This window comes from Adiantum capillus-veneris, unplaced genomic scaffold, assembly GCF_014529385.1.
Source record: "Adiantum capillus-veneris isolate H3 unplaced genomic scaffold, ASM1452938v2 Hic_scaffold_302, whole genome shotgun sequence".
In the NCBI taxonomy this organism is placed as follows: domain Eukaryota; kingdom Viridiplantae; phylum Streptophyta; class Polypodiopsida; order Polypodiales; family Pteridaceae; genus Adiantum; species Adiantum capillus-veneris.
In genome coordinates, this window is record NW_028221422.1 from 131,107 (window position 1) to 146,604 (window position 15,498).

The window sequence follows — 15,498 nt, forward strand, 5'->3', positions numbered from 1 at the left end:
CCAGTTTTGGACAATTCTCACAATAATTCCCGCATTGTGAGTTACCTCAAACATATGAGATTCTCTGAGGGAGGCACTGCATACCTACTAGGTACAATTGGGGGTAGGGGAACGCGGTTCCCCTGCTCCCAATCGTACCTAGCTAGGTATGCGGTGCCTCCGAGCAGAAGCTCATGATGTTATTCATTGTATGAAAAACAAGGGAAAAGACTCCGTTTTCCTACATGAGAAAATTTCTAAATTCTTCTTGTGAAAATTCTTCCAATTTTACAATTTTGAGCATATAAAATATGTGAGGTTAGGTGGTTACTGATATAGGTCAAGAACGTGACGTACATGAAACTCTTCTAGGTCAACAAACATAACTACATAGGTACTAAAGAGGCTACGCTCAATCAAACCTAGTCTAATACACCACTTAAGACTTGGTGGGATGTGATCTTTGCTTTTTTTTTAATGAAGAATTCCATGTACAAGTAACCAACTAGCTAATCACTATGGATACGTTGACCTCTCTAGGTCAAATTCAAATATGGGCATTGTAAGCCCTCTTTTTTTTTTGCAAGTCAAGCTACGTGACATTGCTCGCTAATAAATGGTTTATGCTGGTAGATCCTAGCCATTGGATTGTTCAGTCCCTCGAGCATTCACTTAGGCTGGTAGATCTAACCATTGGATTGTTCAGTCCCTCAAGCATTCACTTAGGCTGGTAGATCCTAACCATTGGATTGTTCAGTCCCTCAAGCATTCACTTATTCCAGGCAGGAGATAATAAGCACGCTTTTATCCCAAATGGATAAAACATGAGTGGAACTTTATGCCCTTGTCTGTGGATTTCCCATCACACAAAATGGCTTTGCTCTTCTAGCCTCCATATAGACATTCACCTTGACCTTGCCTAGCTTATTGTGTGTCTACGCACACATTTTCCCTTACACCTCAAATAACCGCAAGCCAAGTAGTCCCCACCTGGTCCTATCAGTCGATTGGTCTGACTACTGAAGTACAGGCAAAAAAGTGGAACACTTAACTGCTCCAACATTGTGGAAATGACAGTAGCACAAGCTACTTAAGCTACTAATTTGACTATAGCTACCCTATGAGCTTTTGCAATCAAGGTTGAGGTACTATGTCTAAATTCTTCTGCAAATAGGAAATAGACATGTCCATGGGTCAAAGGGTCTAGAATTAAATGAACATCAAAATTTTGTTTAGTAACTTTGATTACGCAAAGTCAATTAAATAAAACTTAAAACATTGAACACTGCGTTCAAAGAAATTATATTTTAAAACTAGGTTCAAAAATAAAATGATTTTGAAACTATGTTCAATAAAATCAAGAGGGTAAAAGAATATAGTCACTCCACTTCAGCGGGTCGTCAAACGGTGTGTCGATCTGCATCCATGTGCAAGCTAGTAACGTGCCTCCTGCAAGCTGGTAACATGTCTCCCCGATGCGGCATCCATTTTCGCTCAGCCTCTTGCCAAAATATACATAAGAGTGTGGGGGGGTTCCAAAGGGAATATACCCTTTTCTTACTATATACTTAAAGGACGTTGAAGACCCTAAAAGTAGGGAGCTTTATACGTTTGACACATGGCAGGAGCTTTCACTTCTAGAGCCTCACTAAACACAGTGCATGCAACCAGAGAGAGAGAGAGAGAGAGAGAGAGAGAGAGAGAGAGGAGAGAGAGAGAGCGAGAGAGAGAGAGAGAGAGAGTGTTTCTGTGTTGTCAAAAAGATGTCTCTGAGGCCCTTTTCCGTCCTACAGACGGGTGTTGCACTCGTAACTTATAATAAGCTTTGTGTGGTTTTGAACCCCCACTAAAAAAATCATGCAGAGACAACCTGCAGGCTCTCTATGCCGAACTAGTGCTATGGAGAGCTCTGTGCAGGGACGAAATAAAAAAAGATTGCTAAAAATACCAGTTTAATGAATAAGCCTAGCTTGTCTAAAGTAACTAAAACCTATAAGATGGATATGGATACAACTGATATGGTCCATTGATACCTGTAATACACATCCAAGGCTAACTGAATTGTTGTCTTGTTTGGATGGATGCAGGTAAGGACTCTATCTTATCTTGGAGGGATTTCTTTTCTTTTGCAAGCAACCTTACTGTAATGAAATACTCACTGAGGAACGGGGAAGTTCTTTTACTAATCCTATTGAAAGAGGATCTCTTTTCCTACAATCATTGTACCTAAATAATTCTGATACTGAGTTATTTTTGTACAAATCAGCTCATTATTCCTTAGCCAGCTGTCTTTGAATGTAAAAATTCAATTATGTCTCATTAGTTAAGATTTAAACAGCTACACCAAAGAAATCCTTGCAGAGGAGCTCGGTTGGAGCTCAAAGGCTTGCGATGAGGTGAGTAGGGGAAAAAGTAGAAGCAAGGAACATGACGATGGCCACAGTTGTGTGGCTACTGCCGTAAAGGGAAGAGCTGCAGAAGCTCTCTAGGAGAATTGAGGAGCTTGGTTTGAAGAATCAAGCACACAAATCGGGGGGCAATTGGTTTTGTGTAGAACGTTGGGGGGGGGGGGGGGCAATTTGTTCAGCTCTCCCAACACACTCAGGGGCGCAAACCTATACAAACAGCACAGAGACGAGCTCAGTACTAACAACCAATAATCCGGCATGTAAAGTAGCTCAAGGGGCAGCGTCCAAAGTGCCTGCTGTAATGATGATAGTAGCTACTCAAGAAGGGCCGCTTTTGAAAGAAGAGGAACTCAGGAAGAGGTTCAGCAAGGCAGTGCAAGAGGAAGGGGGCAGCAGGGCACGGAGGGGAGGTTTACAACAGATGCAGCAATCAGGCCCGGTAGCAACGCCAACGGCCACTAAGCCTCGCCGGAGCCCGTCACCATGCCAACGGCCCGGCCTCTGCTCTTGTCACCACTGCCCTGGCTCAATCGGTTCTGTAACCCCGCACGCGCGCAGCTGTGTGCACAGGCCCGCGACGCCATTCTCTTGCCCATTACTTCACAATGAGTGTTATAGTCTACTTTCTTACATGGTGAAGTCCATTAAGAGTCAAATTATTTCGAGAGCCATAGCTCAGTAACCATATACTTACCTTCAGAATTAGTAAACCCATGGTATCAAAGCTACCCCTTTAGCTAAGGGGATGTGAAATCCGACTTACTTTTTGTCAACCAAGGGTATCAAATGAGGGTGATAACTACCTCTGCTTTTTTAATAGCCAACAAGATACCAGTATAACGGTTAGTAGAGTAGCAAGACTACTAGGTACACTCCTTTCCGAGCTACTATTGAAGCCAAAACTGACATATACTTACCTCTCAAACAGTTTGAATAGAGGACCATTTCATAAACCATAAGCAAACCAAAACGTTGGGTTATAACCAGCTTTATTTTCAAATATAGATGTTGATCCTTTCTTCAGAATGTGAGCACGCACAGTGATATAGAGTACCTAGTGCCTCAGTTGCTACACAGGTAAAGGGTACCCCCATTTTTTGAAAAGAACCAATTATGTCGAGACTAGGAAATGTGAGAATCGTACAGTAATGCAAAATTAAAACAGCACCTCAGTTATTATACGGGTCAAGAATAACCCCAATTTTTTTGAAAAAGACCAGTTATGCCGAGATTAGGTAAAGTATGCAAACGATAATTCCCTGCAGCGGTTTTAAGAAAACCCATTTACAAGATCATATCGCAGTATACTTCACACATTCCTTTACAAAAAACAGCAGAAAAACCCTATCTACCAATGTATGCCAAATCATCCAGCCAGTCATTATCTTTTATTGGCATAAGAGGTGCCAACCACACACGGTATGAAGAGCCGACAGACCCCAACAGTTTACCAAAGACACGAAAAAAACCATTCCAAGGTCAGAAGCACCTTCCATTTGCATTACCATGATTTACATCATACCATGTTAGCCATAGCAGATGGGGGTGTAAATGCCCTAGTTATCTTACTAAGCAAATTCATTACCTCATGTGTTGATCTCCATGGTCAGTCATAAGAAAGGCCAAAAAAACACTTGTTTTTTATGCACAAGCAGTGTTAGGAAATAAGACGTAGCTAAATAGATAATTGAGTAGATTACTTAATGGAGAGAGACAGATTTACATACACGAGATTATAGAGTAGAGAGAGAGAGAGAGTACACACGATATACGTGGTTCACCCAATGTGGGCTACGTCCACGGGAAAGCAGCCACTCAATGGCTTTAGTACTTCAAACAAGAAGTAGTTTACAAAGGGATTATACCCTTAATGGAGCTTCCGCCTTGCTTCACTCTCACCACCTCACACTCACCTTGTTGCATCAACTTCACACTATGAAATGTGTGTAGAAATGGCCTCCTTTTATAGGCCAAAAGGGTTGCCCTCTCTTATGAGAGACAGCCATGTGTAGCCACCCTTGTGCGAATAAGTCCAAATCGGACCCTCCAATCCGCCCATGTGTGGCCGCCCTTGAGAAGACAAGTCCGCTTTTGAATTCGGCCACCGGCCATTGAATTCGGCCACCGGCCACCGGCCATTAACTTCCGACCACCGGCCAACCGACCGGTTGTTTTTCGACCACTTTTCAGCCGCCGTCCGGCCATAATATTCCGCGCGCGAAAAAAAAAGTCTCGGGGGCCTCCGCCCCCGAGGCCTTTAAAGTTGCCCCTGATTCTTGTCCGTGAAAATTTTGGTTTTCGGTGAGTGATTTTCCTTCACGCACGATGGCTTCTCCTCATAATGGGGGCCTTACAAATGTGCGCTTTTACCACAAAAAATTACAAGGGTAAATCAGGCTCCATACTTAACAATCTCCCACTTGGAGACTGATCTCCAAACCAAACGTGTGACTGCTTTCCATTTTGGCTTCTTATCCTTGAATGCCGATTGAAGATGAGCAAAAGCTCAACTTCTCCTTGTTGACCACCTTTGTAAACATGTCTGCAGGATTTTCACTTGTATGCACCTTTCCTAGCTTTAGTTGTCCCTCTTCCAAAAGAGTGCGTATGAAGTGATATCTCACCTCAATGTGCTTTGTCCTTGAATGAAAGGCTGAGTTCTTCGCAAGATGGATAGCGCTTTGGCTATCACTGTACAAGACACAATTGTCTTGTTTGAATCCAAGCTCTTCTAAGAATCTGTGAAGCCACAGAATTTCTTTGCTTGCCTCCGTCATTGCTACATACTCTGCTTCCGTGGTAGAAAGTGAAACCACTTTCTGCAGCTTTGAATCCCAGCTTACTGCTGTGCCTCCAACCGTGAACACATAGCCAGTAGTGCTCCTTCGAGTATCTTTGTCACCTGCCATATCTGCATCAGCATACCCTTCTAGAAAAATATCAGTTCCTCCAAAATACAAAGCATTTTTTGTTGTCCCTTTTAGATACCTAAGTATCCACTTCACAACTTGCCAATGCTCTTTACCTGGGTTGTCCATGAACCTACTCACAACTCCCACTGCATGTGCAATGTCTGGCCTTGTCCAGACCATAGCATACATTAGAGAACCTACCGCTGCAGCATATGGAACTTTAGACATATAGGCTATCTCCTCTTGTGTCTTTGGACACATATCCTTCGTTAGTTTAAAATGACCAGCCAAAGGTGTAGAAACTGGTTTTGCATTTTGCATTGCAAACCTTTCTAGTACCTTCTTGATGTAATCTTCTTGAGATAGCTTTATTGTCTTCTTCGTCCTGTCCCTTGATATTTTCATACCAAGTATCCTCTTTGCAGCACCTAAATCTTTCATTGAAAAAGATTTGGACAGCTCCTCTTTTAGGTCTTTGATGTCTTGCATGTTAGCACTTGCAATCAACATGTCATCAACATACAACATTAGGATGATGAATTTTCCATCTCCCAAATTCTCCGTGTAGACGCAGTGATCCGAGTTGCATCTTGTGAATCCGTGATCCAACATCCATCGATCAAACTTCAAGTACCATTGTCTTGATGCTTGCTTTAAACCATACAAGCTCTTCTTTAATCTGCAAACCATTTTCTCCTTACCTTTTACTTCATACCCCTTTGGTTGAAGCATGTAGATTTCCTCCTCTAAGTCACCGTGAGGGAATGCCGTATTTACATCCATTTGCTCGAGATTTAGATCATGAGCAGCCACAAGGCTTAAGAAAAGCCTAATTGAGTTCATTTTTACAACAGGAGAAAATATTTCATTGAAGTCAATACCTTTCTTTTGAGAAAAACCTTTTACCACAAGCCTAGACTTGTACCTTTTCTTCCCACCTTCTTCTTCCTTTAGCTTGTACACCCATTTGTTTTGAAGTGCCCGCTTACCTTTAGGTAACTCAACCAACTCCCATGTTTGGTTGCTATGTAGTGAGTCCATCTCCACTTGCATGCTCTTCGTCCATTCTTCTTTGGATTCATGTTGCATAGCTTCTTCATATGATTCCGGCTCTCCAGAATCTGAGATCAAGAGATGGTTGAAGGAAGGAACAAACCTTTCTGGAGGTCTACTTGCTCTTGTAGATCTTCGGGGAATAGGTTGAGGCTCCTCATTTGGTTGACGTTGTTGCACATTGTCACCGTTTGCAGTCCTTGAGTCTTCACCGTCCTCAAGCTCCATGTACTCATCACCTGTTTCTTTTGTTTGTTTTCTTTCCAAGTAATCTTTGTACATATTTTGTTCGTTAAAAATTACATCCCTACTCCTTAAGATTTTACCATCTTCAGGATTCCATAGGCGATACCCAAAGTCTCCTTCTCCATAGCCAATGAAGAAACACTTTTTGGACTTTGCATCTAACTTTGATCTTAGGCTTCTATCTATGTGCATGAAAGCCTCACACCCAAACACTTTGAGAAATGCATAATTCACCGGTTTACCTGTCCATGCCTCTTCTGGAACTCCCCCATCCAATGCCGTTGAGGGTGACCGATTGATTAAGTACACAGACGTACTTACAGCTTCCGCCCAAAGCTCAAGCGGTAGGCCTACATGTAGCCGCATGCTTCGTGCTCGTTCCATGATTGTCCTGTTCATCCTTTCCGAAATCCCATTTTGTTGAGGTGTCCTTGGGGTTGTCCTTTGCTTCTGAATGCCATTGCTAGCACAAAAGCTTTCAAAAGCTTGGCTGCAATATTCGCCTCCATTGTCGGATCTGAGGCATTTAACCTTGGTACCTGTTTCATTCTCCACAAAGGCTTTCCACCTTTGAAATATGGAAAATACATCGGATTTATTCTTCATGACATAAACCCATGTTTTTCTAGTCGCATCGTCTATGAATGTACATAGTACAATGAGCCACCAAGTGATGGTGTACTTGCAGGACCCCAAACATCAGAATGAACCAACTCAAGTTTTTTATTTTTCTTTCATTTCCTGATTTTTGAAATTTTACCCTCTTTTGTTTACCATAAACACAATCTTCACAGAACTCTAAGTCCACTTCTTTCAAACCTGGTAGAAGCTTCTTTGTTTGAAGGATTTGCATTCCTTTGGCACTCATATGCCCAAGTCGGTAGTGCCACACCGCACTGTCAACTTCTGTAGTTGCTGCACAAGCTGAAGGTTGCGTGCTAACAGTACACAAGTAAAGTGTACCGACTTTTTCACCCTTGGCAACCACCAAAGATCCCTTTGAGATCTTCCACCGTTTGTTTCCGAATGCAATGTTGTGACCTTCATCGTCCAATTGTCCTGTAGAGATCAAATTTTTGCAAAGAGAAGGAACATGCCTAACATCTTTAAGCTTCCATTCATTTCCGTTAGCAGTTTTGACAAAAACTGTACCTTTGCCAACAATCTCACAAGCTTCATCATCTCCCAAGTATACATACCCAAAATTACCTTTGGTGTAGTCTTGGAAATGTTGCTTGTGTGGTGTCGCATGGAATGAAGCCAGGAATTAGACACATTGTCTAATGAGAGAATTAGAGCATCTTGCTCTACTTTACCTGCCACATTGGCCTCCGATGTTGGCTTGTTGTCTTGAGACTCTATCTCCTTCTTCTTCTTGGACCAGCAATCCTTCTTGACATGGCCCTTCTTGCCGCAGTTCCAACATTCAAGAACTGACTTTGTGCGTGACTTGCTCCGCCTTGAGCGATCACGACCCTTTTGGTTTTTGAACCTCTCCTTAAGCCTTCCTCTTGTTTCCACTGATAGTGCAGCACTTGATGATTCTCCGTGCTTCTCCTTCGCATTTCCTCGCTTAGGAGAACACCCACAACATCATCAAACTTAAGAGTATTTGTGCCAGAGATAGAATTACTTACAGCCATCACAAGGCTGTCCCAACTATCGGTAGAGATGATAATATAAGGAGAGCTCGCACTTCGTCATCGAAATTGATTTTCACTGATCGAAGTTGACTTATGTTTGTGTTAAAGTCATTTAGGTGTTCTGCAACTGAACCATTCTCTGCCATCTTTAGATTGAACAAGCGCTTCATAAGAAATACCTTATTGGATGCCGATGGTTTCTCGTAGAAGTCGTCAAGTGACTTCATCAAGTCCTCCGTGGTCTTCATCTCCGAAACATTGAAGGCCACCGTTGACGCCAAGCTTAACCGGATTGTTCCCAGTGCCTTTCGATCAAGGACAATCCATGCTTCATCTGCCATTGTTGCGGGCTTCTTCGCAAGACCGTCGAGTGGCAAATAGAGGTCCTTCTGGTAGAGATAGTCTTCAATCTGCATCTTCCAATGTTGGTAGTTTTTGTCGTTGAACTTCTCAATCTTGAGCTTCCCTTCCTCCGCCATAACTCCCACTCAATTCAAGGAATTCTTTCCTTGAGATAATTTAGCTACGAGCAAACCTTGCTCTGATTCCAGTTGTTAGGAAATAAGACGTAGCTAAATAGATAATTGAGTAGATTACTTAATGGAGAGAGACAGATTTACATACACGAGATTATAGAGTAGAGAGAGAGAGAGAGAGACACACGATATACGTGGTTCACCCAATGTGGGCTACGTCCACGGGAAAGCAGCCACTCAATGGCTTTAGTACTTCAAAACAAGAAGTAGTTTACAAAGGGATTATACCCTTAATGGAGCTTCCGCCTTGCTTCACTCTCACCACCTCACACTCACCTTGTTGCATCAACTTCACACTATGAAATGTGTGTAGAAATGGCCTCCTTTTATAGGCCAAAAGGGCTGCCCTCTCTTATGAGAGACAGCCATGTGTAGCCGCCCTTGTACGAATAAGTCCAAATCGGACCCTCCAATCCGACGGTTGTTTTCCGACCACTTTCGGCCGCCGTCCGGCCATAATTTCCGGCGAAAAAAAAAAGTCTCGGGGGCCTCCGCCCCCGAGGCCTTTAAAGTTGCCCTGATTCTTGTCCGTGAAAATTTTGGTTTTCGGTGAGTGATTTTCCTTCACACACAATGGCTTCTCCTTAATGGGGGCCTTACAAATGTGCGCTTTTACCACAAAAAATTACAAGGGTAAATCAGGCTCCATACTTAACAAGCAGTCCCAAGGCCCACAATAATGTTCCATTCTATGCATATGAAGTCTTAAGGCAATGCTAAAAACATGCCTCGGCACAGTAGTTTCATTCAAAAAAAAACCAATTAATCAGTGTTTATATCAACAGGCTCCCAACTAAAGCCAACCATGCCATAATCCATAACAGGTACCTTACCACAAAATCCATAACCAAGAACTCATGCCCAGGCACCTTTCACAAAAAAACCTAGGTAAGGTCCTAAAGCGGCAGAAAAAACCTAATATGGCCATTTGTACAGTTAACATCACTCCCTTAGGTGTTTATCCCCATAGTAAAATTCCTTGCTCCAATATCTAGAGCCACAGTGAATGTCTGTCAAAAAAAACCAGTCAAGCAGAGTTCTGCCGAAAAGACCAGTCAAGTAGAACCTTTATGCACAATCAGTCCAAGGCCAACAAAACACCCATTTTATGATTATGTAGTGGTTTTTCTCAGAACCGATACTTAAATTACATGCAAGTGCTTCAAAAAGCTTCCTTATTTTTCTCAAATGCTAGGCAAAAAAGTTTGTCTCTCCAAGTCTAGGACATATACACAGTGCAGACGACATCTTTCTTACCATGCAAGGTACTGCAACAACATTAAAACAAACATTGAAGCTTTGTAGTAAGGTACCTGAGTCTCTTGAGCTACAACTCCATTTTGTCAAGATCAGACAGCAGAAAAAAACCTACTCCAGGGCTAAGTGAGGGCCAGAGTATGCTCTCACCTTTGTTTATAAAGGATGTCATGCACGCTCCCAGAGCCCTCAGTTTTGAATGCAATCGGCCGCCCTCAATCTGCGCGAGCCTGTAGGCGCCATAGCCTGGGGAAGGTGATCGAGAGTGGACAGGGTCCACCTACCCTTTGAAATGATAATACTTCACGCTTTGGTTTAAGCGGGGACAAGTAGTGTGACATAAAAACGCATTTCGGCCTCCGAAACTTCGAAACGGCCGAAACGTTTCGACGAAACGAGCGAAACGAGGCGATGTTTTTTTTTTTCTCCTTTTGACCTATTGACCCAAAACGGGTGTTTTAGGATTTTTAAACCCATTAAAAAGCCTTATGAGGAGGACTCTAGCTAGTTTCGTATAGATATTTGGGCAGTTTATGTAGTATGGCCAAAACATTACTCATGCATTATTGGTCTTTTGGTCAGGACTAGAGATTCAAATCATGTATTAGGAACTATTGGTGTGATTTGAGTCATGATTCTTGTTATGAGTACATGAGTTTAGACATTGTTATTTGTTTCGCAGTTGTAATTTATCATGGTTTTGGCTTGGCTAGGTATTTCAAATTTTAGCTCTTACCTTGTTCACTCGTGACTCAAGTATCACATCTAGATTTTGGTATTTCACAAGTCTTGACATGTGAATTTGTATGTAGATTTAATGTATATTTATAAGTACATACATGTAAAACGAAACTTGTGTTTCACTTTCTCTGAGCTCCAGAACGAAACGTTTCAAAAACCTCAAAACCCCAAAATGCACAAAACCCCGAAACGTTTCATGTCACACTGGGAGCAAGTCCCAGTATGTCTTTATTATGCAACCATGGGGGCGGGGGGAAGTTTTTCTTAAAAAAACACTTATGACTAGTATAATAGTGTGTGTGTGTGTGTGTGTGTGTGTGTGTGTGTGTGTGTGTGTGTGTATGTGTGTACCCGCCCTAACCTAGGCACTACACACAATGGGTCGGTAGTAGGCCCATTGTGTATGGGCCTACTACCTTATGAGAGAGATGAGACTCTCTTTCTAAAGTATTATTCCAGGCCAGTTATGTCGATTGAGAGCTTGTATTTGGTGTTTCGGATCTAATTATGGTTAAATCCGTTCTCGTAGTTATTTTTAACTAGTACATATATCTCTTTCCCAGGCAAAAGAGGGGGTAGATGAAGAGTAGAAAATTAAGCAGAGAAGGCCATACAGGAGCAAATAGAGGCTTTGTATGGCCTATTGTATTTATTTTAATGAATTCTATGTGAGGAAGCTTAAGAAAATCCTTTCTCCAAATAGATCTAAGGTCATATCCACCTATAGATGGGGAGTGAAGAGATATTGAAAGGTTCAGAAATTGGGTTGATTTGCAAAAGTCCCCAAGAACAATCGAATTATCTGGGGAGGGAAGTAGACTCAATTTTTAGGCAGTGGGGGTAGATTAGATCAATCTCTTTGGAGAACATTCTGTTGTTAATGCTAAGCAGGTCATCCATATATCTAAAAGTATGATTGAATGATGGAAGTATTTTATGGTTAGTTTTCATGTTCTTAAGGCACCATTTGTATTCGAAAAAAGCCAGGTAAATATACACATAAGTGGTGAGCATGAGAAGCCCATAGGGATGCCAAGGCATTGGTTAAAGCAGCATCCACCTGCAATAATAGTGCAGTTATTCAGCAGACAGCCAAAAAATATAGGAGCAGAGTTTTGTTTCATTGAAGTGTAGAGGTGTATGGAGTGAGATGCTTGAATCCATCTGGGTTTCTTGGATAGGGAGATAAAACGATACTTTTTTTTTTAGCATTGGTAAAGGCTAAATTAATAACCTTAGCTAAAACAGTCTTAGGCCGAGATCTCCACTAAGTGGAATGTTTTTGTAGCATTGTGTAATATCAACTGTAAACATGTGGAAGATATGTTGAGGAAGGTTAAGTGTGACTTCTGTTGCATTTTTTTGTTAACCAGAAGGGATTATATTGGATATTTAGGAAATCCTTGCAGATTCTCTGCTTCTCTGCACAAATGAGCTCAAATTCTGTGAGAATAATATCAAGGCAAAGAGTAATATCTTTGGTGATCCCTGTGAAGATACAGTTAGAGGCATCAGATATCCATCTGAATTTATATTTGTGGAATTTATATGTAGGAAATAGTACTAGTAACCTGGTGTTACTAATAGAGTAACCAAGTTGTCCTAAATGTTTAGAAAATCTTGTCAGAGATATCTTGCGGCGTTTTGTTAGTATGATAGAATTCTTTCCCTGATACTCGATCCGAGCTGCTTTCCAAGCAAGGTATTTGCACATAATAGTAGGATAGTTGGAGCTTTTGTCAAGCCCGACCACAAGCCATTTATCTGAGATTAGTTGAAATAAAAAGCTAGTTGAGGTGTAAGCCAAGAACTATCAGAAGAAAGCCACTTCCTAGGAAGTAGAGAAATTTTATGAAGGAAGCATTCCTTCACTAATTCCTTTTAAGTCCGGTAGGACTGTCATCTCCAGTCGGAGAGCACTGACAAGGTCAGTGAGGCAGCTAAGTAAAGTTGATAGGGCAAGGTACGGGTTTTTTGGATAGTTAGGTATGTGATTGAGCCCTTTGGCTAGTAACTTACGTATTGTGACATTATCAATAATGCTGAGGTTCTGAGTACAGTTACCAAATCCTTCAAAATCCCTGCAAAATGAGGCAAATTGAATGCATGTACAGTAAGGAATTGTTTTTGTCTAAGAAAGTCATTATTTAAAATTAATCCTTTAATAGGATGATGGTATTTCCATCCGATGAGAATAATGTCAAGCAATTTATGATTCCCAAAAAATAAGTCAAAGCACTCACAAAAAAGACTTTTGGTAAGATCCAATCGAGAAGTATATTGTGAAACAGACAGTGTATGTACATAGCACCACAATTCGAATCTTCTTTGCTAAGAACTTTTCTTCCGCACGGGTTGTAGAGAGACCTACAATATATTCATGGGTTAGATTTCACGGAAGTTTCTGATTACAGGGAACCTGCCTCTCCCTCTTGTAAAGCTACGAGTTTTTCCTCGATTAGATGAGGAGCTAGGTGTAAAAAACGAGGTGAAAGAGTTGGGAGTAGCCAAAGAGTTAGCTCTTTTCAAAGCAGGAGAATCCTCATCTTCAATACAAGGTTTAAGCAGATTAGTGATGAACTTGACTCCTTTAAAGTTAGCATATGTGGTGAGGTATAGACCGGGCTCATCAGCTTTAAGCTCTTTTTTCAGAATATCATGCATAAGACCACGGAAGATATTAAAGGCAATTTGTGCAATCACGATCTGCTTAGCCTCTCCACCTAGCCATGAGCAGATGAGAGATAGGTGAAAATCGACTGGTTTCTCTGGGAATAACAGATCCAAATGGTTGAGGATATACCATATTGCATGATTAAATGGTTGTGTACCTGTTTAAATCTTAACTAATAAGACATAATTGATTTTTTACATTCAAAAGACAGCTGGCCAAGGAATAATAAACTGATTTGTACAAAATAACTCATTATCAGAATTATTTAGGTACAATGATTGTAGGAAAGAGATCCTCTTTCAATAGGATTAGTAAAAGAACTTCCCGTTCCTTAGTGAGTATTTCATTACAGTAAGGTTGCTTGCCAAAGAAAAGAAAACCCTCAAGATAAGATAGAGTCTTACCTCTATCCATCCAAACAAGACAACAATTCAGTTAGCCTTGGATGGTGTATTACAGGTATCAATGGACCATATCAGTTGTTATCCATGTCCATCTTATAGGTTTTAGTTACTTTAGACAAGCTAGGTGATTCATTAGAACTGGTATTTTTAGCAATCTTTTCTTATTACTTCACAAATGAGTGTTATAGTCTACTTTCTTACATGGTGAAGTCCATTAAGAGTCAAACTATTTCGAGAGCCATAGCTCAGTAACCATATACTTACCTTCAGAATTAGTAAACCCATGGTATCAAAGGTACCCCTTTAGCTAAGGGGATGTGAAATCCGACTTACTTTTTGTCAACCAAGGGTATCAAATGAGGGTGATAACTACCTCGCTTTTTTTAATAGCCAACAAGATACCAGTATAACCGGTTAGTAGAGTAGCAAGACTGCTAGGTACACTCCTTCCGCTACTGTTGAAGCCAAAACTGCCATATACTTACCTTCTCAAACAGTTTGAATAGAGGACCATTTCATAAACCATAAGCAAACCCAAAATGTTGGGTTATAACCAGCTTTATTTCAAATATAGATGTTGATCCTTTCTTCAGAATGTGAGCACGCACAGAGATATAGAGTACCTAGTGCCTCAGTTGCTACAAAGGCAAAGGGTACCCCCATTTTTTGAAAAGAACCAGTTATGCCGAGACTAGGAAATGTGAGAATCGTACAGTAATGCAAATTAAAACAGCGCCTCAGTTATTATACAGGTCAAGAATAACCCCAATTGTTTTGAAAAAGACCAGTTATGCCGAGATTAGGTAAAGCATGCAAACGATAATTCCCTGCAGCGGTTTTCAAAGAAACCATTTACAAGATCATATCGCAGTATATGCACACAGTTCCTTTCCAAAAAAACGGAGAGAAAAAAACCTATCTACCAATGTATGCCAAATCATTCCAGCCAGCCATTATCTTTTACTGGCCTAAGAGGTGCCAACCACACACAGTATGAAGAGCCGACAGACCCCGACAGTTTACCAAAGACGCGGCAAAACTAGTCCAAGGTCAGAAGCACCTCCCATTTGCATTACCATGATGTTATATCATACCATGTTAGCCATAGAAGATGGGGGGTGTAACATGCCCTAGTTATCATACTAAGCAAACATCATTACTTCATGTGTTTATCTCCATTGGTTAGTCATAAGAAAGGCCAAAAAAATAGTTGTTTTTTATGCACAAGCAGTCCCAAGGCCCACAATATATCCCATTCTATGCATATGAAGTCTTAAGGCAATGCTAAAACATGCCTCGGCCCAGTAGTTTCATTCAAAAAAAAAACCAATTAATCAGTGTTTATATCAACAGGCTCCCGATTGAAGCCAACCATGCCATAATCCATAACCAAGTACCTTACCACAAAATCCATAAACCAAAAACTCATGCCCAGGTACCTTTCCACAAAAAAACCTAGGTAAGGTCCTAAAGCGGCAGAAAAAACCTAATTGGCCATTTGTACAGTTAACATCACGCCCTTAGGTGTTTATCCCCATAGTAAAATGCCTCGCTCCAATGTCTAAGAGCCACAGTGAATGTCTGTCAAAAAAAACCAGTCAAGCAGAGTTCTGCCGAAAAGACCAGTCAAGTAGAACCTTTATGC